Source organism: Gobio gobio (assembly GCF_949357685.1).
Source record: "Gobio gobio genome assembly, chromosome: 1".
NCBI classification, from domain to species: Eukaryota; Metazoa; Chordata; class Actinopteri; order Cypriniformes; family Gobionidae; genus Gobio; species Gobio gobio.
Genome location: NC_137097.1, coordinates 39,980,062 through 40,007,132, shown reverse-complemented (window position 1 = coordinate 40,007,132; position 27,071 = coordinate 39,980,062). Strand labels below are relative to the sequence as shown.

The following is a 27,071-nucleotide window of genomic DNA, read 5'->3' as shown; positions in this document are numbered from 1 at the left end:
GACTACACTGGAAAAATGAGGCGGAAACAAGTTATCAAGGTAAACGAAAGGTTACAATTTGTTCTTTGGACTAAAAAGAAACTCTGAAAATACATGGCATATTCCTTTGTTCTTTTTGTTCATGTTCACACGGAACAACAGGAAATTCCACATTCTATTTTACCTGTTCTTTTTGACACAAAATGGCAAAGTTCTGAAAAAAGAAAATCAATTGTGCTTTATATTGACTGATATGTAAACCGTATATTTTTTTCCGTTTCATTCGGATGCAGATGAGATGCGGACAGACTTGGACCTGTCCAATGAAAGCTGAGACACATGTGTCCACCTAACCAGTGACCGCCCTGGACAAGGAGCTCTATGCGCATCTGCATCAGGACACTTGTGGACAGCCGTCTCCTGCCTCTCATTTCTCCTCTGGCATCCGCTCTCCCTCCATCACTCCACGCTACCTCCTCTTTTCCTCCCCCCCTCCCTCCATCCGTCCCACCCTCCCCTCACGGAAGATGATGTGACCTTCTGCCAAACTGCTAGAGACCATGCCACTGTCACAGTGGGCTGTTCTGTCTACACTGAAATAGAATCAAACGAGAGCCACGAGAGAGAGAGGGAGAGAAAGAAGGAGGGTGGGACGGGGGAAGAAAAAGAAGAAGAAAAAAATCAGGACGAGTCACGGAGGAGAAAATGTGCTGTCGGGCGTCCGGGCTGGATGTGGTTTGCCAAAGCAGGTAACTGATCACCTTCACTTCTGGCGCACGCATGTAGACACACTTTAGATGGGATTTTTGAAGTTGCGCACCTGTTAATTTGTGCTTTCAGTGTTTTAATAGCAGATTTATTTAGGATATGTGTGCAAATGCCAAGTGTGTTTGTGTTATGAATCATCCTGAAAGTGCCTTACTGTGTTCGGACGGGGCTGAGAAACTGTGTCATCTCAAGCCAGTGCACCCACAGGTTGGATGCTTGTTGAAATTGAAGTTTTCTTTCACAAGTGTGAACCCCCCCGTAGGTTAAAGCATGTTGTGTCTGCAGTATGTCGCTTTGTGGTTTTCGACTTGCAGGTACTACAAAGATCAATCACCTCTCACAGCAGATGGAGTGCGTTTCCCGTTAAAGCCATTGTGCTGGAATGTTAAAGCGACTAGAAATTGAATTCCGTTGAGAGGTGAACTGAGAGATCTTGGATAGCAAGCAATGACAGCTTTCAGTAATTACTGTTGGGAGCAGTTATTATGGAGCACACACTGACGCATTTGGGATTCGTCCCGCTGAAGCTGTGATAATGTGCCACTTTCATAGTGAGAAGAGGGTGCTTCAAAAGAACAAGGTGGATAATGAAAAGAGAGGTATTTGGGATGGCTAGAAAAAGACAAAGGAGAAAGCTATCAGATCCAATCACAAGTAATCTTGTACAAAATGGTCAGGAAAAAGAGCAGGGAAAGTTATTAGGAAATCGCAGTGGTGGGTGACAGTTTCAAAATTAGAAAGAGCCCAGCAAATATTTGCTCTAGGGCAAATTGAAAAACATCATCACAATCATAATTATAGCTCTTCAGTCGTCAGTCACATCGAGATGTTTTTCAGGGGAAATGATTCAATGGTTAAACAGGACTGGAAATGATTAATAAAAATCATTTTGTAGAAAGATCTTGTAGAATGACCTGATTGCCCTTGTGTTCTCGTTCTCCTTCAGAGCAGTGCTATCAGAGTAACACTTTTTCTCTGTAAGAAGAATTATAACAGTGTTTTATGACCTTATCTTTCAAAAATAAAAATGAACTTTGCCCTCACGAAGAAAAATGTCTAGAGTTAAGCTGCGTATCTAAATACACACGTAGGCTGGATTTAGATGTTTCTACTAGGATATTTGCTGAGAAACGTACAGAAGATCTGTGTAGGGTTGGCACTGCATCTGTAGTGTGTGCTATGAAGGACACAGCGTACGTTGTAGAAGTGTAGGACAGTTACGTCAAGTGGCTGACTGTTACGTCAAGACTATGAGGTGTTCTCTCTGCATTCAAGACTTGGGCTTGTGTCACACTGTCTCAGCATGTATAGATGCCCATCTAAAACATGCCGCAACAATAACAGGGTTTTTTTCATTCTTAGGTAGTTGCCAGGGTGTCTCGATTGGCTTCTTGGTGGTTGTTTATTGGCTGAATGTAATAGTAACTATGAAATTTTAGTACCTAGATGTTGATCAGGTCCCTCCTCATGGTTTGTTCAGTTGTTCAACTCCCTTAACCCTTTAAAGTCTGACATATGAAATGTGTTAACAACATGCATTCATTGCTTCAACGAGCTCATTGTTTCTGCCTTAAATTAATACATTGTTAGCTAACTGTGTGATTTGTATATGTACATTTCTGAAATACATAACTTGGACACAGTCTCCTCTGATAACAAATCACTCTAAATTGTAATGTAGACGCATGCATTTTCTGTAAAGCTGCTTAGAAATGATATGTATTGTGATATTAAATTGGCCTTAAACGAGACTATCAAATGTGATACAGGCTTTATTGGGTTAAGGATGAGCAATAGTAATAGTGGCTCACACAATCTTAAAAAAAACATGATCTTTCCCCAAAAAGAGAGGCTTGGGACAGTTGAGCCAAGACATGGAGAGGGTGAGTGTGTGCTCAAATGCCCATGTGCGCTTCTATGTCAGTGTGCGTGTGTATGTCCACCCTGTTGTGTGGTGGACCAGTCAGTGCAGTGCGGAGCCAGCAAACCCTGGGATCAATGCATCTGTTCCCTGCTTACACAGAACACAAGGAGCATAGAGCCACTCACCTTATCTGTCAAAATACTCACAACTCAACACTAATCCCATCAGATTCTCTACATAAAAACAAGATTTAATTTAAACATAAATTAGACAATTTCTTTCCAAACAGTGTACTGAAAATGATGTAAGCATGTCATTGACCGGAGAATGCTTTTTAAATTCTAAGAATTTGAATTCAACATGAATTAAGGTAGCAAACAGGATACGCAATACACATTTGAATATGAAGTCGTACAAGTAAAATGAATTGGAATTCAAAGAAATTCAGGTCACTAATCTTTAACTAGAAAAGCAAACGTTGCCAATGCAAACTTTGAAGAATTTTTTTTTAATAAATTGAAAGAAGTTTGAAGTTTGCAGGTTGATTGACAGATACAGATGGATGGATGATGGATCCTTTATATCCAATTAAAAATCCAGTTCAAGTTCCTATGGGATGTAGCTAATTTGATTCAAATTCAAACAATTGAATTGAAATTGAGCAGATTCTTCAGATCTGATTTTTGCATAACCCCACTGTATAGCAACACCCATGGTGAGTTTCTCACTGGCAAGCACCACTTGCATTTTCTTTTTTTCTTTAAAATCAATTGCATTTGCATTTCGTTGCAGACATTTATTCTCCATAAAATAGCAGAAGGTTGACAACTTGTTTTAGTTTTAATCTCAGCAACTGCATAGCAACACCCTGGCAAAGACTTACAACACACTAACATAATAGTGGCAATGTTTGCATGGACAAGCACCACATGTTTTCTTCAGAAAGTGTGTATTTTTTTTGTTGTTGAACATAATGTAAGTTTTTTTCCTCTGTGTGTAGCAGGGTGTTGACCAGAGCAAATGGGTCAACTCAGCAGTCAAACAGACATTTCTAAACAGATGTTGTCTTAATCCCTACTACGGCCCGAACATTCAACACATCCGCACAAAACACAGGCAATGTTTGTCTCATAGATGCACACAAAAATATCTCTCACACACACACACAATGCTACATCCCAGAAGAACAAACACACTGTAGTCGCAGTGGGACTGAAACATTTCAACAGTTGATGTGAGGAATTACATTACATTCATTATGCTGTCTGAGATCACCTAATGCCACAGAACGACATGCAATCTTTGCACAGAGACAGTAAATGAATTAGACTGGGGCAGTAGAGTAGTGCTGTTCTTGCTGGCAGTCTAATGAATTGATGTGGTTTCATGAAGATGACGCTGAAAGCCTTAATGACAGTGCTGTAAATTCAGACTGTTTGAGCTATGGCTGTTCACCCCAAAATTAAAATTCTGGCATCATTTACTCTCCCTTGTGTAGTTTCCAGCCCTTTCTTTCTTTTGTGAACCTTGACATGAGAGTTTTACATGTTTTTCAGAATGTTAATGCTGCTCTTCTTTTGGCATTAAAAAACTAGACACTAGACAACTAGACAGTGAAAATTTAGCGTGGACAGGGTTATTTTTGCGGCTGACCTTATTGCATATGCATTTGTTGGAATTTGCCTTACAGATGCTACATGTATGGGAGTAGAGTTTTAAATGAATCATGCAAGGTGATTTACTAAGGTTTGCGCCATGTCTTAGACGCTAACTGATTAATCGTGTTGGTCATTTTGGAAATGATCCGGCTGCGTCTGTGCTCTTTAATTTGTGCATCGCGCAGAACTTTCCAGTCCTATCTGCGCTTTTTGGGGTTTTGCACTCTCACGCTAATTTGCCATGTTTAGTAAATCTGGCCCTAGGGGGCTTGTGCACTACATTCCACATATCTGGAAATTAATACAATTGCTTGTGTGGAACTGACCAAAACTAAAACCAGTGAGTAAATGCTAATGTTTTTTGGGTGATTGGGTGAACTGTTCCTTTAAGACTGTTGTGTTGTCCAGTTTTTGAAATGAGTGACTGGCTCTGCTCACACTGCTTGATAAGATCTGTCTCTCAAGAATAACATCCAGCACTGCATCACACCACAGGACAATGCCTTGTCAGCAAGTTGTTACATTACGTGTCGCCCAGAGCTGATCAGCTTAATGAAATGCTTAAATGACTTTAAACTGACTCCATCGGTGAGAACTTGTTAACAACAACAACATCACACACACTTAACAGCCATTCTCAAAATATGGTGACCTTCAGACTTTTTTAATAATTATTTTATGTCAAACACATGCAGCATGTGTTTTAACAAAGATAGATGGATGGATAGATAGATCGATCATAGAATGATAGAATGTTAGATAGATAGATACATGGATAGAACTTTAGATGGATAGACAGAAAGATAGATGATATGCAGAACGATAGAACAATAGGCTGACAGTAGATAGATGGATGGATGGATGGATGGATGGATGGATAGAGATTGATTGATTGATTGATTGATTGATTGATTGATTGATTGATTGATTGATTGATTGATTGATTGATTGATTGATTGATTGATGCAAATGAGTACAACCCAACACGATTACATGACAACCATGACACACCCACTGTGGGCCAGATGAAAAAGCAGAGCTTGCAAGATTGCTCCAAGGTCATGTAGGGGAAATTGTACATTTCTTAAGCAACAAGCTCCCATGGCCACATAATCTGTCAATCAGTGTAATTCCTTTGAGAAACGGGCAGGAAATGAACATTTCTCCTTCAACTGCAGGTGGAAACGTGATTATGCACAAGTCTCTCTAAATTCGGATGCGGGGAACCTCTGTTGGCACGCTCAGGTGTTACTGTCAACAAAACACGTGCTTGTATTTGCATTCAGAATGCAATCCAAGTGCACCCTGTCCACTATAATGTCCTCTGGCAAAGAAGAAACACAACGCTGTAGGATGCAAAGAAAACAACAGCAAAAACCAGCATATCCCTGCTCCCCTGCACTGCAGCATTAAACTCTTAATGTCAATATTGCATCTGTGTAATATTCATGTAACTTAAAAAAAAAAAAAAGAATGCGTTTGCAAACGTATATTTATAATTTGCATTTATAGTTGTTTATTGTTCATACTTAAGGTTAAGAGTTTGTTCAAATCACTAACCCTAAATTTTAGAGTGCTTTACATTTCAATGTGATCAAACTTTACCTGAAAAAATCACATAGACTTGCGTAAAAGCAGGGAATATCAGATTTGGTCGTGGACTCTTTTGACTTGTTGAGTTCACTATCAAAAGTAGTAACCTGCGTTTGTTGGAGCTTTTTCTACCTGATCTAACCTTTAAATTTAGTTGTCATGGTATATCCTCATGTATTTAGCTTTGTTCAATAGTTAATTCCAACTTAAAGGTCCCATGGCATGAAATTTTCATTTTATGAGGTTCAGGCCAGACGAGCCAATCCTGAAGTCTCCTGGTTTGACGTCCAAGCAGGAAGGGTTACCTCCCTTTCCCCCGCCCAGAGAATCTAGCCCATGCAAGCGCTCGAGAGATCATTGCATCATTGCTTGTGAACGAGTGAACGCTGGCAGTTTCTCAGTGTTTGGATGTACAAATGAAAACAGAAGTCTTTTTTCAGTTCCTTCTGATCTGTGATCAGTGATTTCTTATGTGTAGCTAATTATTTATTATTCGTGCACACGCTGCAGCTTCTCTCTCTCCCGACAGAACGGTGTTTTCGTGTTTTCTATCTTGTGAGTCAATGTTTTTGTACGTCCTCGTCGCGTCTATCGGTTCTACAATGTGCATATAGTCGTTACATCTTTAGAGATAAACCTTACACACGCCGAGGCTCGGGCTGAACTGTCCGGTCGGCCTCCAACATCCCTGACCCCCAGTACTGCATCTGGCCCACAGCGGAGGCGCCTTACGCGGCACGAGATTAAGCAGAAGGGGGGTAAGCGTGAGGGTATCTGGGCTAGGCTAGCCAGCTATTCCCACAATAAACTGGATTACATTCGATTACTGCTGTTGTGTCTTTGTTTGCGCTGTGTACTCAATGCGCGTCACTGACGCTTTCCATATGATAGGAACATCTAAAAATAATGGTATTATCAACACTTACTCATAACTCGTTCATCTCGACAGCTGTAATGGTACTTTGCATGTGTTACAAAGTTGGTAATAATGATGAAGACGGACTCGGTGTGACTGGTGTTTATTCAGAACTCTCAAATACAAACACAATAAACTCGCGCTGACTGACAGCGCTCTCATAACTCAGTAGTTACTATAAATAACTTTGTTAGCAATCGCTGAGCTCAGTTTCTGGTACATTAGTGATGTCCGGTTCACGAACGATTTTTCTTTTGAACCGGTTCTTTTTAGTGAACCGAATCAGTTCACCAAATCGGACTGAATCGTTCTAAACGGTTCGCGTCTCCAGTCAGCGCTGATCCATAATTTACTAAAGTTACTAACTTTCTGACATGAGTGACAGTCCCTCCGACTAGAAATAGACTAATAACCTGAAGTATATGCTGTTACTAAAACAGTTCACTGAACTGAGACTGACAGAACCGATGTGAAGTGAACTCCGGTCCATCCGTCTCTCTGGCAGCAGCTCGTGCCTGCTCGTGCCTCGTAGACCTCGTTAAACCACGCCCCCTCCGCTCATATCAAATGCAAAGATGTCAGCCAATCACAACAGTGGGCGTTTTTACTGAAGTCTCACAGCAGACACGCCTCTTGTAACAGGGCCTTCAGCCACAGGGCAAACAGCAGTATAGAAAAATGCCTTTTATTTCTAAATTATGATATTTTATGATGTAAAAATCATACTAACAATATAAGTACACCTCAGGAAACATTATAAAATAATAGAAAAATGCCATGCCATGGGACCTTTAAGGTCAAACGTGCTGCATAACACGAGAATGAACCTCATTGGTTCTTGTGGAAGCTCAAATGTGCTGTGTCACATGAGAATGAACCTCATTGGTTCTTGCTGAAGCTCAAACGTGCTGCGTAACACAAGAATAAACCTCACTGGTTCTTGAGGAAGGTCAAACGTGCTGCGTAAAACGAGAATAAACCTCATTGGTTCTTGCTGAAGCTCAAACGTGCTGCGTAACACAAGAATGAACCTCATTGGTTCTTGTGGAATCTCAAATGTGATGCGTAACATGAGAATGAACCTCATTGGTTCTTGTGGAAGCTCAAACATGCTGCGTAACATGAGAATGAACCTCATTGGTTCTTGCTGAAGCTCAAATGTGCTGCGTAACAAGAGAATTAACCTAATTGGTTCTTGAGGAAGCTCAATGTGCTGCGTAACAAGAGAATTAACCTAATTGGTTCTTGAGGAAGCTCAAACGTGCTGCGTAACATGAGAATGAACCTCATTGGTTCTTGTGGAAGCTCAAACGTGCTGCGTAACACATGAGAATGAACCTCATTGGTTCTTGAGGAAGCTCAAACGTGCTGCGTAACATGAGAATGAACCTCATTGGTTCTTGTGGAAGCTCAAACGTGCTGCGTAACATGAGAATGAACCTCATTGGTTCTTGTGGAAGCTCAAACGTGCTGCATAACACGAGAATGAACCTCATTGGTTGAAATCTCAAACGTGCTGCGTAACACATGAGAATGAACCTCATTGGTTCTTGAGGAAGCTCAAACGTGCTGCGTAACACATGAGAATGAACCTCATTGGTTCTTGTGGAAGCTCAAACGTGCTGCGTAACACTAGAATGAACCTCATTGGTTCTTGTGGAAGCTCAAACGTGCTGCGTAACAAGAGAATGAACCTCATTGGTTGAAATCTCAAACGTGCTGCGTAACATGAGAATGAACCTCATTGGTTCTTGTGGAAGCTCAAACGTGCTGCGTAACACTAGAATGAACCTCATTGGTTCTTGTGGAAGCTCAAACGTGCTGCGTAACAAGAGAATGAACCTCATTGGTTGAAATCTCAAACGTGCTGCGTAACACATGAGAATGAACCTCATTGGTTCTTGAGGAAGCTCAAACGTGCTGCGTAACACGAGAATGAACCTCATTGGTTCTTGTGGAAGCTCAAACGTGCTGCGTAACACGAGAATGAACCTCATTGGTTGAAATCTCAAACGTGCTGCGTAACACATGAGAATGAACCTCATTGGTTCTTGTGGAAGCTCAAACGTGCTGCGTAACAAGAGAATGAACCTCATTGGTTGAAATCTCAAACGTGCTGCGTAACACATGAGAATGAACCTCATTGGTTCTTGTGGAAGCTCAAACGTGCTGCGTAACACAAGAGAATGAACCTCATTGGTTGAAATCTCAAACGTGCTGCGTAACACATGAGAATGAACCTCATTGGTTCTTGTGGAAGCTCAAACGTGCTGCGTAACACTAGAATGAACCTCATTGGTTCTTGCTGAAGCTCAAACGTGCTGCGTAACACAAGAGAATGAACCTCATTGGTTGAAATCTCAAACGTGCTGCGTAACACATGAGAATGAACCTCATTGGTTCTTGAGGAAGCTCAAACGTGCTGCGTTAAATGAGAATGAACCTCATTGGTTCTTGCTGAAGCTCAAACGTGCTGCGTAACAGAATTCTCTCAGGTTTCATTAAAAATATCTTAATTTGTGTTTCAAAGATAAACGAAAATCTTACTGGTTCTGAACAACATGAGGGTGAGTAAATTATGACAGAATTTTCACTTTTGGGTGAAATAACTCAGTATAGTAGAAGATCATTATTTTTGTAAATAGTATTTTTCACACTTCATATGTAACTAACACAGCTGTGTCCCTTCCCTGTGCAAGGGATCACTGAAAGTTACTACGTTTTCAACACATGGCAGAACGAGGGGTGGATGGGTGTCAATCCACAAGCCAGATTACAAAACAAAGTGGTATGTTTATACGCGGATTATTCTGTGCTAGTGGGTTTGTGGCAGTGCGAGCTGGAGAAAGCGAGTGTTATGTGTGAGCCGAGGGAATCAAATACGCTGCTGTTAAAGCAGTCTGATGACATCTGGATGAGGGGAGATTCTGTGGCAGAGACCACAACCTCAGCTTAAGGCCGTCTTATCATGATCCCACACTCCAAATAGCATGATAATGAACCACATACACACACACACACACACACACACACACACACACACACACACACTGTATCTATGCATACAAGACAACCCAGTATGGTTTTGCTGCACACCATTACCCAACATGCACTAGAGTTTAGCTTTAACAGTGGTGCCATATAAGATATATGGAGTCTACGGCTACATGTGTCAAGTAAAATGGATCGTTGCCCCTGCAACACATTTTCAATTCCAGCGTAATCTGCTGCCTTTCAGATGTTATTACAGTTAAACAGTCTGGAAAAAAATCCTCACTCTCACGCAAAAACAGACCAAAAAAAGAAAAAAGAAAATCGGCTTGTTGTGCTAAGAAGGTTGACAGTGAGTGAGAAACGTGTTTGGGGGAAAGGATCTTGATGGATGGACTCTTTGCATCCTTCTAGGACTCTGGGTTAATAGAGATATTTACGGAATGTCCTAGGCGCTGGTCCAGGACCAGATCCGTGTCCTTTCTGATGGTCAAGTTTTTAAAATTTGCAATATAAAGCAAAGCACACTGTGTGGAAAAATACAATGATCTTGTACTGACCTTCTATTGGAAGTGTGATGATTATTATAATTTTTTTTTGATCGGACCATAAAATATCAGATCATAAAAAAATGCATGCATAATATTTTTTTTTGTTTTTGTTTAGGTATAGCATGTCACACTGCAGGACACTTCTGTGGCTGTCATGTCACATTTTTTATGATAATTCATTATTTACTAGTGGATATCAAGAGTGTAAAAAAATTGATAGATAGAAAAGAGATAGCCACCATGTTTGTTAGTCATAAAAGAGGATTGCTTAGGTACACATAGAAAACCCTAAAACTGCTAAAACTTTACCAAACAATGATTTTATAATGTCTACATGTGTATCTGAATGGGCAAAAAAGTATCATTATAGGGCTTTGGGTAATTTTCACCTGCGAGGGAAGGATTTTTTACAACGTTCAAGGGAGGGAGGAGTCATGTTGTAGCAGTTAGCTAACAACTTGAGTGCTATTACAAGTCATACATGCTTTGTTTACAGTAAAACACACCAAAGAGGAACTAGAATGTCATAGAGAATTTTATGCAGACTCTTTTTGCTTAGTAAATTACCAGCTAGCAACCACTTAATACTGTATACCTTAGCAACCGCATAGCAACATCTTGGCAACCACCCACAGCACCTTTATGCGTTACCTAACCGCGTTATGTTGGCATGCACAGGCAAACACCACTTATATTTTGTTTAGATAATGTAAAAATCTAGTTGCAATTACATTTGGTATCTGCCAATGCAGATCAAGGTCAACCCTCTATTTTAATCTGGATCGTTGTGACTGCCGGTGACTAAAGATGTTTTTTTTTTTTTTATGCATTCACATGCAGTGATATTCGGACGTAGGAAAGTTCTAGAAGGCTGTACAATGTTGGATCAGTCACCTTGTGAGGCTTTTGATTACCTGCAGCAGCTCTCAGAATCAGTCAGTGCCATGTTAAGCCAGCACGACTGCTGCATGACTGTGCTTTAATGAGTCTTAATGGCTCTTTAATGGCTCGTTAAGCCACAGTCATGCAGCAGCCTTAATGAGCGTCCTGTGAGCACGTGCACATGCTAAAATACACTGTCAAATACAAACCACAAGAGAATCAGCAAAAGTCTCAGGGCAGTCGTGTGTCCTGATGCGTAATGGGCTTTTCATTGGGGTCATTTTTAACCCTGGGTTACCGTGTAGTGTTTCACTGCTTATACTTTACCTTGGGTTCAGAGTTGAAACCGCAAAAGCTCTGGAACTTCATAGGACTTCAGGACTTCATATCCCAGGGATTAAAGTAGCCTTAACCTAGAGTTAAGCATAGTGTGATAAGCGCATAAGAAGATGCAGGGCAACTAGAGAAACTCGCCCGCCATCTCCTCCTATGGAGTCAAAAGCATGTTGGTGTGACTTTGTGGTTAAAGCGTGGTCAGATACCCTGTCAGATATCTATCTTATATTTGTTATATTGTATTATATGATATTATATTATATTAATAACATTAATTATTATATTATATTAATTACATTATTCAGTTTGTTGTTGGTTAAATTGCCTCCGGTAGAAATTGCGGGGGCACTGTGGTACGATCGAAAAGGGCACTTTTACGATTAAAGGGGTAGGGGCTCAAGCACCGGTAACCCAGTAACCCAGCACGTCACTCTGCACTCTAGATGTGCGGTCGAGACTATGAGTCCCTTTGCCTATTCCCCGATCTAGCTAAAAAAAAGGCTACTTTGGCTAATACACTTTGGTGACCTGAGGATCACAGTGAATGCAGTGAATGCTTCCCCGACAAGACCACCTCCTCAATCACATTGCAGTATGCTGTTCGTGGGTGGTTCATGTTCTCTCATGAGAGCATGACCACGTCAGCCAAAGTAGCCTTTTTTTTTAGCTAGATCGGGGAATTGTTTGTCTTGCCTTTTTCATAAGGGCTTGAGTGTTCAGCGCGCTGTGTGCCATCAAGTTTGACGGCCACGCTTACTGTCTCACATGCCTGGTAGCTTACAGATGGGATTGCTGCACCTTTTCATAGGGGACCTAGCGTTTCATTCGGGGCTCCAGCAGAGGACAGATGTCAATCGCTGCATCGAAGAGAGGGCTATTATGCTCTGGAAATTAAGATTATATGTGTGCTCATGCTGAATCAGATTCAGAGTTGACAGCCATGCTTCCCCGGGTGGCTGGGGCGTAGTGCAATGCGTAAATCACTTTGCCAGCCCCCGTGTTTTTTCCCCCGGATGTGCATCATAAAACTAAATGGGTGCCAAAATATGGAACATCAAAAAGGTGGCAAAATCTGCACTAAAATGTTCCCCCCTCTCATGACCCGCGGAGCCTCGCCACTCTCGTTCCCCTCTTCTCAGTGGTGCGAGGACAACAGTGCACGATGTTATGCCTCACCGCTCTCATTCCCTGCTGAGGAAGGAGGTGAGAAAGACAGTGTGCGATGCCACAAGCCTCGCCACTCTCAGCCTCTCCTTTAGTCTCCAGCGGACAGCAGCGTAGGGCTTGAGAATGCTACCATGCCTTCTCTCGTACCCTCTGTCCAACCGTGAAGGCAGGTAGGTGCTGCTTTGCGCACTCAGACCCCACTTCAGGACACTTTGCCTCTTGGGTCGGGTCCCTGCCCTCCACCTCACTGCCCTACGTCTGTGGTACGGTTTCTAACATCTCCTCCTATGGAGTCAGAAGCATCTGAGGTCGCTTCATGCCATTCACATCCATGGCATGTTCAATCGTGCAGCCGATGAGCTCTCATGACAGCCTGCGCTTTCAGGAGACTGGCGACTTCTTCCTCAGGTGGTCCAGCTGATATGGTACCTCTTCGTGCTGCACAGGTAGACCTGCTTGCCCCTCCGGACTCGACCCATTGCCAGTTGTTCTATTCTCTGACTGACGGAACCCTCGGCACGGATGCACTGACACACAGCTGGCCCTGGGACCTACACAAGTATGCTTTTCCCCCAGTGAGCCTTCTTGCACAGACTCTGTGCAAAGTCAGGAACGACGAGGAGCAGGTCTTGTTACTTGCCCAACCGGATCTGGTTCCCAGAACTGATGCTCCTCGCGACAGCACCTCCCTGGCCTATTCCTCTGAGGAAGGACTTTCTTTTTCAGAGACGCTGCACCCTATGGCACCCACGTCCAGACCTCTTGAAAATCCAAGTCTCTACAAGGCGCCTCTATGAGTTGAAGTGGAACCTGTTCATCGATCAGTGCTCTTCATGCCGGGAAAACCCTTGAAGCTGCTCGATTAGAACTGTGCTTTCCTTCTTGCAAAATGGGTTGGAGGGAAGGCTGTCTCCCTCCACCCTCAAAGTGTATGTTGCCGCGATTGCTGTACATCACAATGCAGTTGAAGGTAAGTCACTATGAAAACATCAATCTGACCGTTAGGTTCCTATGGTGCAAGAAGGTTAAATCCTCCTCGTCCACACCCCATAACCTCTTGGGACCTGTCTCTGGTCCCTTTGAGCCTTTGCTGTCAGTGGAGTTGAAGATCCTGTCAGTTAAGCCAGTCCTCCTTGTAGCATTGGCCTCGATCAAGAGGGTAGGGGATCTGCAGGCTTTTTCAGTCAACGAATCGTGCCTGAAGTTCGGGCCGGCTGATCCTGAGACCCTGGCTTGGATATGTGCCCAAGGTTCCTACCACTTCATTCAGAGACAAGGTAGTGAACCTGCAAGCACTGCCCTTGGAGGAGGCAGACCCAGCCCTAGCTTTTTTCTGTCCCGTCTGCACTCTTTGGTACTACGTGGACAGAGCGCAAAGATTCAGGACCTCAGAGCAGCTCTTCGTCTGTTACGGAGCCCAGCAGAAGGGAAAAGCTGTCTCCAAGCAGAGGTTGCCCACTGGATAGTGGATGCTATTGTCTTGGCGTACCAAGCCCAAGACACACCTTGCCTGTTTGGGTTGCGAGCACACTGTAATTGGAGTTTTGCTTCCTCCTGGGCACTGGCTCAAGGTGCCTCGCTGAGAGATATCTGTAGAGCTGCGGGCTGGGTGACACCTAACACATTAACTAGATTTTATAGCCTTCGTGTAGAGCCAGTTTCCCCCTGTGTACTCGCCTCCAGTGGCCAGTAGCGCGGGGAGATCGCTCAAGTGTCGGCTTTCTGCAGCATTCTCGCCGTCAGGCCAGATACATGCGTTCATTGCACCAATTGGTTACCCAGTAACGGCTAATCAGGTGAGTTCCTCCATCACCCTCCGGCAGTCAGACGTGGTGGAGCATCTGATGCAAGGCCTATTACTCGTTGAAGCTTGAACCTGTAGTAGGCTGGGTGTCCATATGCAGTGGTCCCTGCAGCACCCCATATGTATATTTTTACACAATACAGCTACCCTAATGGCTAATCAAGTGTCTTTTCCTCGACAGAGAACACTCTCCTGCTCTCCACTCCACGGGCTCCACTCCATTTCGTCGGATCATCTCTGACGTACGTCGAGAGTGACTGACTGAAAGGGAACGTCTCGGTTATGTATGGTAAACCTCATTCCCTGAAGGAGGGAACAGAGACGTACGTCCCGTCGCCCTACCTGCTGTACTTTGCTGCAACCGGGTCACAGACTTGGCTCCTCAGTGAAAAGTAATCTGAAGTGGTATCTGCTTTCGTATTTATATCCGCATCGTGCGAGCGGGGCACAGGATGCAAATACCGCATGCCAATGTTCATTGGCTCGTTTGGTTACACTCAAAGAGGATTGGTCTCCCTTGCGTGATCCCATTTCGTCAGATCATCTCTGATGTACATCTCCGTTCCCTACTTCAGGAAACGAGGGTTACCATACAACATTTTTTTTTTGCATTTCTGTATTGACAATTAAAAGTGGAGGGATTATTTGTCATTAAAATAATGTCAGTTTGTTATATTATATTAATTATATTGTATTGTATTAATTATATTATATATTAAATTAATTATATTAATGATAAACATGACAGGTCATAACAGAGATTTTATTGGTGGAAATATAATATTTAACAAGACAAAATATGTACTTTTACAGTAAATTGTTATTGTTATTAGTAATTATATTATCACCAAATTTCTTGTATGGCACATTTATGCACATTGGGGTGTTTCATGTCACATTTAATGTTATTTAGTTAATATTTATTTCATTATTTTAGTGTGTGCTCTGATAATTCTGGCAATACCGTACAGTACAGTCAGCTGCGTGCAACCTGGAAGCATACTGTGGAGCCTGAGAGCCGTAGAAGTGGGCGGAATAGAGAGAAAGTTATTTTCGCATTAATGTGACAGCTTGTTACTGATGTTTATCACAAGGCCATAATGACAGGCATCATTTAATCAAGACAACACAAGTAAATATGAACCTGGAGATTGTCATGGTCGATGACAGACTCAGACAGACAGTTGTGGAGTTACGATATAGCTAAGAGGTGAAATCTGATGGCAGGCTGAATGAATGCTTCAGTTTAAAAAATTTGTCAACGCCAGTCACGAAGATTCAGATTAAAATGGAGCACTGACCTTGATCTGATGTGACAATAATAGCGTCTGTTTATTGACAAGGCTGTTTGTCCAAAAATGAGATCAGTGAAGGTGTGTGTAATTTGAAATTACCCTTTCAAATCCCCTACAAGCCCATGACCATGTTAATGGGAACAGTTTGCTAAGCAAGATGTTTAACCAGCCAAACATTTATTCAAAGCATTTTAAATAAGCTTAGACATTATAATACACCATATTGTTAATTTTTTTATAAACTTTTTTTTTTTACATTATTCAAAGCATGTTTAATCAGCTTTAACAGGGTAAAGTACTTTATTGTTATTATTATTTTCATTATTTTTCTATTAATTTATTCATAAATGCTGTAAAACAATATAGATGTTTTGCATTACAGTAATGACAATGAGGACGTGTCACTTTCTATATTTATATAGTGATTATAATATGTAAAGCTACACAGGATGTTAAAGAGTCTTTTGGCTCTTGCATGAATTTTTGCCGGTATGCTGTAATTCTTGTGCAATATTCAATTGTATTTCATCTGATAGGTCAAGCACAGGAAGAGAAGATTTTTGAGAGCTTAATACGTTGGCCTAGTATTTCCTTTTTTTCCTCTTGATATTACAGTCAACTCTGGTGGATATGTGCCTTGTGAAGTAGGGAGTTATGGGAAGGAGAGCATCTTTAAATGTCACTGTACCATTATGAGGAATTTGACGGAATCGGAGTGTGATAGAACTGGAGTTGGAATATAATTCTATTTGACATATAAAAGGTCCAGAATGCTGTAAATGAATGGAAAATGAGCTCATGGAGGGATGGAAATACTTATAAGAACGAAATGTATAGTTCCTCCCAATGTGTGAGGACTTTTAATTTAGTTATTTTTAAACGTGACAATGACCTTGAAGTTACCAATTTTGAAAGCCTCAGAACTTACAAAACCAGATTTCCGCTCTGAAACGGGTGGAGCATACAGAAATATGTTGGGCTATTTTGGTAGTCTTGTTAAAATTGATGTACGGTATCAATAGCAATCAATAAGAACTTTGTGATTGTAGATTTTCTTCCTTCTATCATCCACTAGAGGGTGTTGAACATTTCTTTGAGGTTTGAAGCACTGTATTAAGTTCATGCTGCAAGAGATTTGATCAGGCCTGCAGTATGCACACTTAATCTCCATATTTTATTGCTCAAGACATTGCACAAACAATACACATGTCCAAAAAAGAGTAAGGAACAGAAGGGAGTCGAGTGTGATGGGGCGCTTCATGCCAGGCTGGATCTGCAGTCTGTACTTTGATCTAATCTTGTCTATGTTCTCAGAGGCAGCCCTGATTTACACAGAGCCAAATCAGAGAGGTCACTAATCTGAGCAGACACACAAACTTTCTACTCATAGCTGCTTGGGACAGACAAGGACAGTGACACATATTAAACCCACAGAGGGAGTGAGAGAATAAAATAGTGCGACTGTTTGAGAGAGACGAGGGGAAATGGAGTATAAATTATAGACTTGTAGATTGGTAGACTGGATTACGACTCTTAAAGGTGAAGTGTTTTATCTGTGTGCCGCGAGAGTCACCAAAGGGAATTGGAAAAATAATGACTGTTGTTTCCGGATACTTTCCTCTTTGTTCCATTATTGGTTGGACAAACAGATAGTCCCACCCACAAAGAGTATGTTGGTTGAGTCTCTGTATTGGTCTTGTTGGGTTACTCAAACGAACAGAGCAAGTGTTTACGTTTCTCAGGGAAAACAACCAACAAATTGCTTGTTTAAAGCTATCTCTACTTATTAAAGGTGTAGTAAGAGATTTCTGAGAAACAGATTGAACACTGTTGATATTTAAAAGGCCCCCAAACAAACAGACCCCTGCTTTCGTTGCTCCACCCCCAAAATGCATGAGCACGCAATGCAAGAGAGTGGGTGCTTCTCATTTCTTATTTGTGCATCCTTGTTTCCTTCCCTCGCTTCCTTTCTTTGCGTCTGAGCTCCACCCCCTTAGGACTCCTCAGGAAGCTTCCTCGCTCCTCATTCCTCGGGGTGCAATTAGAGAATTGATATGTACTTCAAGATGTCTGAGTTAGAAAAATAAAGCTAAGATGGCGAACAAAGGACAAAGAAGAACTGTTCAGTTACTAGAGCTAACATTAAAACAACAGCATATCTTGGTCCTTTGAAACATTGCAAAACCAATGTTATTCACGTATGTCGCAGAAACAACACAAACTTTGCGTCCATTTTCAGCCCTTCCCGCTTCGGTCTTTCCTGTGCTAGAAAGCTTTTCTAATATTAATGCGGGTCCTAAAGTAGGGATGGGTCGCAATTTTCGAATATTCGATTAGTCTATGTAATTATAGAATATCGAATAGTTTGTGCGATTATCGTCCCAAAAAAAATCCCCATGTTTTCGGTGCTGATGTGGTGGTGACGCGTTCATGTAACCAGAGGGAGGCGCTGCCAATAACGCACCTAAAAGCTGTCAGTCATGTCTCAGGGTGTTTTATACCGGGCATGTTTGCGGCTGGTCGAGCGTGATTCTTCCCTCCGCCTCTGCAGCGCTGGTCTGGTTTCTCACTCAACTTGAACCCCCCTGGTGCATTTGCGTTCATCTTACGTCATCACAAACGTGGACGGGCATGATAGAAAACAGAACGCGGGTCAAATATATATATAAATATATATATATAAAAAATATATATTTAAAAATTGTTTTTTTATTTTTTATTATTATTAATTTGGTGCTATTATGTGCAGCTGAATAAATGACACTTGGGTTAACCGTATGTGTGTCGCTTGAAGGCGGCTTTGCTGCTTGCAAACAGACTCTTTTGAGGAGACAGTGAATTTCCATTAATTTGCTGCCATGATTGCACTCTATGCGCGAATACACTGCAGTCTCGCGATCGTATTTCAGGTAAATCATCAACACTATCATCACTTACATATACATATGTTATTGAACTAATGACATTGTAATTGGCTAAAACGCAATGGCTGGTTACTTTTCTTCCAGAACTAGTGCGCACCGAGAGTTGTTTGCACATTCACGTGAATCGTGGCACGTCGAGTGCAACCGAACTCCGGTTGTGTGTTCTCGGGTTTGGTACCTCAGTGCACACCAAGCTCTGTGTGTAAGCTTTCACATTAGCAATTTTTCATGCGAACCATGCTCCATTTCGAACTAAACTGCCCGAGTAAAAACACCCTGAGACAACAGAAGAACACACCGCCTCACGCGCACACTGTAGACTTGTGGCATAGGCTATAACGGTTGCGGTAACTTGGGGCAATGTCAAATAACAGTCATATGTTTCAGCATGTTACAATAATGATATGGCTTGAGTTGATATAGCCTATTCCCTAATGAATTAAACAGTTTGTTATCATACAGATTGAGAGTGTGAATGGTCTCTCTCCCTCTCTCTGTTTATATGTGTGTAGCCTTACATGCGTGCATGCGGGGGAGGAGTTGCGATTTTCGAATAAAAATCGAATGATTCCCAGCGATCTTCGAATATTATTTTTGCTTGAAATGCCCATCCCTATCCTAAAGCTCTTGCCTTAACAACTCTTCTTTCTCCAGTGATATTCCTCTGAGCTTTTCTCTTTTGTAATGTCTCTCAGCCATCTCTCTTTCTACAGTCTTTCTTCAAATCTTCCTCTTGCTCAGCTCTCTCTCCTCCCCCATCAAGAGAGGACACACCCCCTACAGCTGATTGGCTCTCTATCTCTCCTCCCCCATCATGAGAGAACACACCCCTTACTGCTGATTGGCTACAAGTGTGTTGTGCTGCTCGGTCTGATCCACTTTCAGTTTTTCTCAGAAATTGCTTACTGCACCTTTAAGCTTGTATAGAGAGAAAAAATTTTTTATGTTGTGTCAGGCTGTGCATTTTAGCTCTAAACTGTAGATTATACAGATTCAGTCATCCAAACATTTGCCCTCTTTTACCTTTGGTATAAAAAAATTAAATATTTTTTTGTTTGTTTGTTTATTTGTTCATTCATGTATTTATTAATTCTGTAAATAATTTAAATATATGATTTTTGCATTAGTGTATTGAGAGCTGGAAGTTGAGTTGTTAATTGTCATGAAAATAATGTCTATATTATATTATATTAACTATAATAATTTATATTATTCAAAAGCAAGTTTAATCAGCTTTAAAAGGGTAAAGTACCTTATTATTAATAATATTATTATGATTCTTTTCTAGTTATTTATTCATAAATGTTGTACAAACAGTATATCTTTTTTGCATTATAGTAATGACAATGAGGAAGTGTCACTTCTTATCATCTCTGTTGTAACCCTCATTACACATGATCCCAATACGTCGGTTATGTCGATGTAACGTTGAATGTGACCGACTGAAAGGGAACTTATATTGTCTATATTATATTATTTTATATTATTACCTAAATTAATTTCTAATACATTCATATATTGCATACATTTTAATAATTACATTTTGAAAGGGAACTTATATTATCTAAATTATATTAATTATATCATTAACTAAATTAATTTTGCATACATTTTATTAATTACATTTTTAATGTGTTAATGATGCAGTGTGACATTCGTGACAGGTTTTGTGAGATTCAACACAGGTGCCGCTTAATTTCTGATGAACATTAGTCAAGACAGATATTTAAAAACGGTTTGATTCAGCAACCCTATTAACTCATGTACATGGCTTTACTTATGAATAATGCACCACACCGTCTGCATTCACATCAGTTATAGTAGCAATTTATATCAATAAATTGCTGAACATTTCTCACAGCTGTTATAGCAAACGAGTAAATGTAATCAATCAACCAAACAGACAAGCTTGTGCATTTAAATGAGTGTGTAGCCAGTGCACTCGTATGACAGAACATTGGGGGGAAAAAATGAGATTGTGCCTGTTTTTTTTTTGTTCCACTTGATGTATATTTGTGTAAGGGTAACAAGGCCATGTGGACTGTGTGTCGTGCGTCTCTTTCCTCCGAGTAAGCATGCATGTTTAATCTGCCAACTGCTGTGTTGAAATCTGTCACTGTCACCATATAAATCACCTTGTTTTAGCTCATGTTTACCAATAATGTGCTTTAATCAAATTCACCACATGTTTTAATATGGTTCATTTGTCTGTTTGACAGATACCTGAATTAAAAGGCCATATCGACAAAAGCAAAGTGTTTGATTAAATCACTGATGAGCCAATTGGCCAATCTGTAAAATTTTGTACGCCGCTGTTTATCAATAATTCATTGGATAGCAGAATTTATCCTTTGCATATGCTACAGTAAATGGCTTTAAAGGGATATTTTAACCCAAAATTGAAATTATGTCGTCATTCACAGCAGAAAGAAAGTCATACAGGTTTGGAACAACATGAGGGCACGTTCCAGATGACAGAAGTTTCATTTTTGAGTGAACTGTCCCTTTAAGGTTAGCACATACTGTTGAAACAAGACAATTTCAAGGTAATAACATTCCTGAAAGTTGAAAGTCTCTGTTACAATGTCTATTTATATATCGGTTAGAGAAATACACACTAGGACTACTCTTTAAAAGTTTGGGGTTTGTAAGATTGTTTTATGCTTTAAGATTGTAAGATTGTTTTATGCTTTTAGAAGTTAATGCTTTTTTTGGGGGGGGGGGGGGGGGGGGTCTGAAGGATCATGTGACACTGAAGACTGGAGTAATGATGCTGAAAATACAACTTTGACATCACAGCAATTAATAGTAATAATATTACACAATATTTCTATTTTTACTTTTTTTAAAATCATGTCAATGCAGCCTTGGCGAGCATAAAGAGACTTCCTTTAAAACCATTAAAAAATCTTACTGACCTTAAACCTCTTAAACTGTATGGTACATATGACACATATAACATGTGGACCAGCTGTGCAGGGTCGGTGCAGGAATAAAGGCATTACAGCAGACTTCTGTGCCACACGAGACCATCAGATGAGGTGATACCATCAGGCCGCGAAGCATGACATACTAGGGGGGATTACGGAGGGATTACATGGTGTCTGGCTCATGAGACACTGTAAATTTGGTCAGCATGTTAAAAGTGGCATCTCCACAGCACTCGCCTCCAGGCGGCCGGACAGCCAAAGCCATTCAAAGACCAGAATCCCTTTAAAAACAGTGCTGAGTCTGACGGATAACCCTACATGTCAATACCGATGCTGTTCAAGGCTTGCTGCTTTGATATTGCTGGATCTGATTTAAAAGGAAGATTGGGCGAATCATAAATGGAAGATGATAAGTGAAATGTCAAATTAACCTCAATTTTTTTTCAATGTCTAAGGTTTTTCTATGCATATTGGCGGCTTAATGTAACTTTAAGGCCACTGTTTCTAGCATCTATTGCCTATGACTTTGCATTTCAGAGATTATTTTAGACACTCTCCAAAAATAAAGGCCAAAAAGGCACACAAGTTAGGGGTCATAATTCCCCACATTCTCCATTTGTTGAGAAAAGGAGATTTTTTACCGGCCATCTGTTAGATGTGGTTTGAAAGCAGTGGCTCTTAGTAGCAGCTGGACAACCAGTGACTCCTGAGCATGACTAAACGTGCAATACAACTCTAATGGCCTCTAACGTTTAATACAAAATAGATCTAAAAGGTTTGCTTGCTACGTTAATGCCGACTGACAACAGAACAACTTGGATGTTTGGATTATGAAGTATTATGGCAATGTTGTTACATGGATGAAACTGATCCTTTTACAATGCCACACCTTTTGCTCTTTGTGTGCACTACAGTTAAATTCCATGTGTAACTTTAGAGTGCAAATTATACGCTTTAAAACTGGACCTTGAGGTCAACATGAAACTGCCTTCCTTTTTATCTGCTTAATGACCATTTTATCCATCAATGTTCCTGATTTGGGAGTTAGTTATGAAATAATTTTCAGAGTCTGGAAAAGTTTTTACATGGATTACAAAGCATTTTTCCCCTGGGAATAATGATTCAGGAACAATATGATTTTTACCTGATCTGACTCCTAAAATTATTTTTGTTGGAGTAACCTAATGTAATATCATGTAAGGGATAATCCACGACTAGTTCGGATAATTCAGTTCAGTTCATCTTTATTCATTTCCAATTTGGTTGCATCATGCAAGCACAAGACAATCACCATACACGGGTATGTATAAAAATACATACGATCGTCAAACAACAACATTTTACCCAACATTTAAAAATTTGACAGCTGAGGGGATAAATTAATGTCTAAACCGATTTGTTTTGCTAATAGGAGTTCTAAAACGAATACCAGAGAGCAGGAGGTGAAACTCATGGTGCATGGGGTGTGACTCATTTAACAATATACTCTGTACTTTTCCCAACATGTGCCTTTGATACAGCTGGGCCATACACATCTGCTTCTTCCCAATTATTTACTTCCCTGACTTACAATCTTTTCCAGACAGTTCTTATTTTTCATGTTTATGGAATTAAACCAGCAAAGCAATGAAAAAGATAAAAACGACTCAATATAAGATCTGTAAAACATACACATCAATGTTTTATCCACATAAATAGACCTTAGTTTCCTCCAGCAGGACAACCTCTGTTGCCCCCTCTTACACAGGGGTTCGGTATTTGGTGAAAAAGTCAAATTATCTAAAATGGCGCCCAAATACTTATACTTCTCAACACCCATACCATTTATAGTTGTTTGCTTGTACTGAATAGATTGCTTCCTCGAGCTAAATTCAATAATCATCTCTTTGGTTTTAATAAAATTAAGTTTAAAAAAAAAAAAAGCATCCTGACACCAGGTAATGAAATCATCAACCACAGGACCATGCATTGAGTCCCCCTCACTCGATAAACTAATAATTACAGTCATCTGCAAATTTTATAATATGTCTATTTTCAAAGTTACTCTTACAGTCATTAGTATACAAAATAAATAATAAAGGAGAGAGGACACATCCAACTGGCTTTCTTAGTTGGGGACACTAAATTTTCAACTAAATATCCAAATAAATGTAATTACTAAACTAAATTAACTGCATCAACTAAATTACTGATCTGCCCACATTGTCACTGTATGATAATTGAAATGAGCTAGATGACATCACCGTTTTCTCCAGAGCGGCTGTACAGCCGAATCAAATTCTGTTGAATTATTTTCCTGTTTAACACTGTGAAGCTGCTTTGAAACAATCTCCATTGCAAAAAGCGCTATATAAATACAGTTGACTTGACATCCTTGATGTGACCTGGTAGATGACACTGGCTGAACAGTATTGAAAGCAGATGAAAAATCAATAAAGAGTAATTTGGCAAATGTTTGAAATGTTTGGTAAATGCTGAAGTACTAAGTGTAGAAGGGTTGCTACTGCATCCTCTACACCTCGTTTATCCCTATATATGCAAATTGAAAGGGGTCTAAAGAACAATTTCCTGTGCAAAATCATAATCCTGAGACAGAACTGCATCTGAACTGAAACCATTCAGACTAATTTCATTATTAATTTGCTTGCTACTAGCCTGACCTGTTATTAAAAACATCCCCTCCCAAACAGAACCTAGATCTGCCTCTTTTCAGTTTTAACTCAAGATCTTCCATAGACTGCATAAACATTTTTCAGTCCTCTTAATTTAAAATTTGATTTCCCTATTTCTTTTTGTTAGACGAGACGTCAGACGTCTTGATTGATTTCATAAACCTTGGTTTACTATTTGGACATTTCCTAAATGATTTCACAGGGATTAACGTATCTTCACAAAATGTAACTTAGCTACTAATCACGTCTTTTACTTCATCAATGTCATTATTACCAGAGTCCATAAAAACAGTCCAATCTGTACATTCCAAACACCCTTGTAAACATAGTGTTGTCTCTTCGGGCCAAGATTTCACCTTGATTAACTGTGACTTTTCACATTTCAAAACAGTTTTATATACAGGAACAAGTAATACCATGTTATGATCTAAAGTTCCTAGGGGGGACTTGCCAATTGACTTTTAGGCTCTTTTAATGGATCCATAAAACAGATCAAAAATGTTGTCTTTACGTGTAGGACAGGTTACATACTGATTAAAATGGCCCAGTGCTTTCTCCAATGTACAATTATTAAAATCTCCAAGGATAAAATTTGGTGGGTCAGGAGATGCACACGCTCAATCTCCCTTGTTGCATTTTCCTCGTTTGCTCGGGGATGAATATAAACAACCTGTCACGTATAACTTGGGAAACTCCTGTGGCAAATACTGAGGTACACCACAGACAATAGCTTAATGTCTTTCGTGAACACTCTCTCCTTGACAGACACAGATTTGCACCAGTTCTTTCTAATATAAAGACATACGGCCACCTCCATGCGCTTTGCCGGTTACCATTGTATCTCGGTCCATGCGAACAGGCACACCAAAGTCATCAAGTCGTAGACTCAGATCTAAATCCCCTTCAGAAAGCCAAGTCTCGTGAGAGCCATCGCGCAAACGTTCCTGAAATCGTGCTGGTATTTCACCAAAACCTGAAGCAAAACTAGTGTGGGAAGAGGAATTTAGGAAAGACTTCGATTTTTCCGTTTCTGACAAACACCTCCTTTTCGACCCCTCTTTCGGATTTTAAAGGATGAATCCTTTTGTTTTGAGCATTTATGTTTTAGCTTGTGTGGAGATAGGCTAGACTTCCAAGCTCAGGATATAAACATTCCACAGTTTGCTTCACACTGTAGGGCTTGTAGTACCATTGAAAAAGAAATATCGGGAATATTGAATTCTTGCCGGTTCGTACAAGCACAGACTCAGGTGGATCAACATCAATAACGCAATTGCCCCCATTTTTTCTATTTCCTTCGATAACCCCAAATAAGGCTATTTTTCAGATGGCACTGATCTCCGCCTAAGCGTATTTTCAGAAAAGCATTTAAAGGCAAAAACAAACAAACAAACAACAAATGGAACACTCCATGCGCACATTTGTTTCCGCATGCGCAGCGTGATCTGGCTCCGCTTGTTTTTTGCCTCCACGTTGTGCGTTAAAATCGTTCAATGCACAGCTAGCAGTGGATTAGCCCGCTTGACCATTTGCCAACACTGACAACTTAAAGCTGTTATTGATGTTTGCAGCGCAATATTTGACCGGAAAACTGTAAAACGACGGCTATTTTCATCAGTTATGGCTAGTTAGATCTAGCATTCTGCCCGCTTTGAATCAGACACAGAGATAAAGTAGTGCGTAAGAATACATTTATTTGAATGAATAAATTATAGCATTTATTTGAATTAATTATCAAGAGAAAGAGATTCGTACCGGTGTCTGTTCAGCCTCTCTCTCTATAAACAACGAAGCTGTGCGTTGAATTACATCAACATAGCGATATAACCGCACTTTACCGAGTCTCACCGGTCCAAGTCGACCCGCTCCGTGGGGGATTCGAACCGACGTCTAGTCGCACCGCTCTTACTGGCCTACGTCTGTTACACGGGCAAGTTTGTTTACGTAGAAGCCAATGTGAATAAATCTTGATTTAAATTCAAAGACACAAAATAAAATACATGACCTGTCATTTTATTCGTATCCAAAAACAAGGCGATCTGAACATCATGTAGTGCTAACTCTCTCGTGCAACACTCTAATTCTCGAAGCCGGAGGGCGCTCTCTCACAGAAAGTCCAAAATGGATTCGTAGAAGTAATCACGTTCCAAAGGCATTCACAGCACTGAACCAGCAGCTGAATACAAATAATTATGACTGATGAAACGCGACGACAAACACATGATTTCGACAGTAGATGGTTCATGTGTGTTTTTCAAGCCATCTCAAGGTATTTATTGACAATAAAGTATATGAATAATGCAGTGCTAACTGACATCCTTTTTAATGTTTAGTATCTTCTGCTCACCAAGGCTGCATTTATTATATAAAACAGCTGTTTACTATGTGAATATATAGTAAAGTGTAATTTATTCCTGTGATCAAAGCTGAATTTATCATCATCATTACTCCAGTCTTCGGTGTCACATGATCCTTCAGAAATCATTATAATATGAGGATTTGCTGCTCAAGAAAACATTTATGATTATTATCAATGTTGAAAACAGATGCTGCTTAAAAAATGTTGTGGAAACCATGATGCATTTTATTTTTCAGGATTCTTTGATGAATATAAAGTTAAATGAACAGCATTTATTTGCATTAAATAAAGCACTAAATCTTTATTTATATTATAAATGTCACTTGTGATCAATTTAATGCATGTTTAATGAATACAAGTATTAATTTATCTTTTTTAAATC

At 40.3% G+C, this 27,071-nt stretch overlaps 1 protein-coding gene across 1 annotated transcript in view; it reads left to right on the top strand.

The window, feature by feature from the left end:
- Positions 1-272: 272 nt before the first annotated feature.
- The window catches only part of grin2ca (glutamate receptor, ionotropic, N-methyl D-aspartate 2Ca), a 99,706-nt gene continuing 72,907 nt past the window's right edge, over positions 273-27,071 (top strand). Inside the window, exon 1 of the mRNA XM_079829618.1 lies at positions 273-728. The gene's annotated coding sequence lies outside the window, so the exon portion shown is untranslated. The remainder of the gene's footprint in view (positions 729-27,071) is intronic.